A 4,480-nucleotide genomic window follows, 5' to 3' on the forward strand; every position below is an offset into this window, starting at 1 on the left:
CAATTCATCCAGGGCAATTAGTGAGGATGAGTGTGGGCAGATTCTGAAGGCCAGGAGAAAAAGGCATCTTTGTACCCCAAGCTATCTCTCTCCCCAGTGCTCTCTTTTGACAGGAAGCCTTCATTTGTGCCACCTCCTTTGGCAGGCCAAGTCCCCTGCACTTATCCTGTCTTTGTTAGACTATGTTCCAGTGTTGAAACAAATTGCTACAATTAATTCAAGGGTCTTTCTGGCAGACAACAAGTTAGCTGAACCTAATGAAAAGATTCCTAATTGGCAAAGGTGCCTCCCTAGGTTTCCTGAAGCTTGCTAATTCTAAGCACTTGTGCAAAATCACAACGCTTCCTGTCATCTATAGCTGGTGAAGCTCATCAGGTTTTGAAACCTTTGACCTCTCCTAGTTGGGCCCTGGGTGGCTAGGTTTTGTGGTTGAACACAGGGCCAGGGTGCTGACCATGAGCTCAGAGCAGAAGCTCTTCGCTTTACCACCATTTGGTGTCACAGTTCCACTTTTGGTATCTGTTTTGTGTTTGTGTGTGTTTGTGTGTGTGTGTGTGTGTGTGTGTGTGTGTGTGTGTGTGTGTGTGAGTGTGTGCATGTGTGCGTGCGTGTGCAAACACCAGTCCTGGAGCTTGAACTCAGTACCTGAGCACTGTACCTGAGTTTATCCTGTATAAAGATAGTGCACTACCACATGAGCCACAGAGCCACTTCAGTCTTTTTTTCTAGGAATGTGGTACTGAGGATTCAAACCAAGGGTTTCATACATGCAAAACACTCTACCCCTAAGACACATTCCCAGCACTCCACTTCAGGTTTCTTTCTTTTCTTGTAAGTTGGAGGAATTGAAGACTGGGACTGGGTGCTCAAGTCTAGCACTCTACCACTTGAGCTACAGTGCCTCCTCAGGCTTTCTGGTGGTTCACTGGAGAAAGCATCTCAAGGAATCTCCTGCCCAGGCTGGCTTTGAACTGTGATCCTCAGCTCTCAGGTTCCTGAGTAGCTAGGATGACAGGCATGAGTCACCAGTGCCCAGCTTCCACTTCAAGTTTCTAAGTGGTGAATAGAAGATAATAGTCTCATGGTACTTTTCAGTCTGGGATAGTTTGGAAACCAGATCCTCAGATTCCTGACCAGGCAGGATGACAGACCTCAGCTAAAGACAACTAAGCTGTGACACTTTGCTGCAAGGTGGTGCAAGGTAGAGCGCTAGCCATGAGCACAAGAGGAAAGTCAGCACCTAGGCTCTGAGTTGAAGGTTCATGATGGAGAAAACTAAACCAAAACAATTGTCTGTAGGAGACAAGTCACTAGAGTTCAGTACATACATAAATTTGGCTCTTCTTTGGGGACATATCTGAACCTCAAGTTTCTCACCAGCACAATCATCTTACTTGTTGAGCTATAACAAGGACCAGATGAAAGAAAACCCCCTTTGAATGGCTCAGCACATGGCACCCTGTGAAGGACTCGGCACACAGCATCCCAGGAAAGACTTGTACACTTCAAATTGAGAAATTGTAATAGAGTGGATTGAAAACTACACGTAAATATTTTCTCAGTCTACACATATAAAAGCACACAAGAAGAAGGGTCTAGTGTGTGCTAGGATGAGATTAAATAGGTTTCCTGTCATAGTTCTACCTTGCCTGAGTTGCCTTGTGTTTCCCTTTGTTTCTTACTATAATAAGGCCTGGGACATTGGTTTCGTAGTTTAGCACTGATCCAATGTCTGCAGCATTGATTGAGGCACTCACACCTCTCATGACTGAGACCTGAGTCTCTTGAACTTTGAAAACAACACAGGAACATCTTTCTTGTTCCTGAGCCACAGGCCAAGTGAGCTGGCTTGAGCTGTCAGTTACAGTTACTTGGCGCTCAGAATTCCATTATGAGGGAGGTAGTGTCATCTCTCAGAGCCCAATGTTCTGAGCTGCTTTTTTCACATAAGACCATCCCAAAGACAAACTGGAGGCTGAAATCTCCCCTCCCACATCACTTTATGCACATATGGACATTGTTAAATCCCAACATCCTCAGCTGGGACTAGATACAGGCATTGTCTCACCCTCAAAGAACCCTTCCTAGGTGAGATTCAGGCATTATTTGTCACTATTCTTCACATCCTGCACAAATCATTTTGCTTCTCAGGGCCCTATCAGCCTGCCATGGGCTTCTTGCATGTATTCCTAGGACATTGTTAGGTTTTTGTTTCCTAATCTTCTGTTTGCTCTTGAAGCCCCTGTGTGCTGTCACTTGGAAAAAAAGATAAGTACTTAGAGGTGGGAAAAATCAAAGAAGTATTGAAAACAAACATTACACATATAGTCAGACATTTTTACAGGTGTACAGTCTTGTAAGACAAGAGTATTTTTGATAATTTTATCATATTTTATGACAGATGTGAAGGGGAGAAGGGAAGAGGTGCTGCATTGTATTCTCATAATTCAATGATTATTATTTTAAAATACTGTATTTGAAGGAATGTAATATTTAAAGATAAAAACTGTGCTCCTGTTCTTTTTATAAGCTAGTCGTTTATAAAGCATTCCTCACTAAAGTCTTGTCGTCTGTGTCCCATGAACTATCCTCCTCCTTCAAAATAATCAAGGAAAACCCTTCACAAATAAGTGGACTGTTGTCCAATCTCTGGATAAGAATTTAAGATACAACATTGCCTGTGATTTTGTGCGTGTACATGTGTGCGGGAGTGTGTTTGTATGTAGGTGAACGTGTGTCTGTGCATATGGGTGTTTTAGGACTTGAACAGGGACTATATGACAATCCTAAGCATCTTTACCTTGACTGTAGTGCTGTACCAATTGTGCCACAGTTCCAATGCAAACTTTTCGTAGTGAACTGGAGAGGAGAGACTCATAAAAATTCCTGATCAGGCTGTCTGAACTAAATCTCACGTCTCAACCTCTTGATTAGGTAGAGTTATAATTATGAGTCTCCAGAACCTGGTGATAAAGCACTGTTACTGGAGAGAGTGGGATTGCATGTTTCAGTCCAGCTTCACAACACTCTATATCATGAAACAGCAACAGCAAAACCCTATATCAAAATAAAATGATAAGGTGTAATTAGAATACAATTTAGTGATATAGTCTGCTAGCATAACTTTCAGGAAAAGTTGGTCTTAATGATTTAGCAAAACAAAACCAAACAAAATGAGATAATTTCAGTAGATTCTATGAATTTTTTAAATTCCATCTTTTAATTTCAAAACATTATAAGGAACAAGAAAATATTCATACTTCTAAGGAGAATGTTAAAAAGATAAAAGATGGCAGATTATGAAATGGAATATTCTACATTGCAGGAATATTATTGTCATGGTGAATATATGGTGGTATTGTTATGGTGAATATTTGATAATGTTCTTCAGAGGAGCAATAGATAAATATACACTTACTGCACATAGTTTAACTTGTCTATCTCTATCAACTTCCAGTCTTCTAGTGCACATTATCAATGTATTCATGTTTATGGTGTATTCCAAAAAATAACTATCAGAGGCAGGAGTTACCAAAATACATTAGCTTCAATGTTTTAGGAGATAAACGTGTTAATCATATTGATTATATTATATAAATTAAACATGTAATGTGTTATCATTGTATCTCTAAGTATGTACAAACACTACTTCAAAGTGAAATGAAATACAACAAGGTTTTGAAGGCATATGCCTATAAAGCTAGCTATTTGAGACATCAGTTCATGACCAGTGTAGTTTTACCTGCAATGGTCCCCAACCCCTGGCTCTGTGTGATGGAATACGTCTATCGTCCCAGGTCCATGGGGAGCTGAGGGCAGGAGGATTTGAATTTCATGCCATACTTGGAAAGAATTTCCACATGGCTCCATCTCAACCAAAGAAGGTTCAACACTCCCCCAACTAAGTGAAAATAAAAATAAGAGCATTATAGTATAAAAACGAACAATATTAAAACATGCCAAGAAGAACCATCATGAAGAACACACATCTAGTGTTTGTTTCTCATACCTGTAATCCTAACTATAGCTAGGATTATATATGTGAGCCAGAGGAACTAAGCAGTTCATTATTTTAAAAATGACTATTTGAGTGTCTGCTTTGACTCCGAGTACTTTGATCTATTTGGAGTTGATTCTGGTGCAGGGGGATATATAAGGATATAGTTTTAGTTTTATACAAGTGATTAACCAATTTTGCCAGCACCATTCACTGAAGAGCCTGTCTTTCTTCCATTGTATTTTTTACCTCCCTTATCGAAGATTAATGGCTATGTCTATAGGTTCATTTCTGGGATATTAATTCTATTCCATTTGTCCTAAAAATTTTTCTTGTGCCAGAACCAAGCTGTTTTGATTACTATGGCTTTGTAGTAGAGATTGAAATTTGGTATTGATATTCCTCCAGCACTGTTCTTTCTATTAAGGATCATTTCTGCTATTCGAGGTCTTTTATTGTTCCATATGAATTTTTGGACTGCTT

Source organism: Dipodomys spectabilis, unplaced genomic scaffold, assembly GCF_019054845.1.
Source record: "Dipodomys spectabilis isolate Male_0828 unplaced genomic scaffold, ASM1905484v1 ptg000008l, whole genome shotgun sequence".
NCBI classification, from domain to species: Eukaryota; Metazoa; Chordata; class Mammalia; order Rodentia; family Heteromyidae; genus Dipodomys; species Dipodomys spectabilis.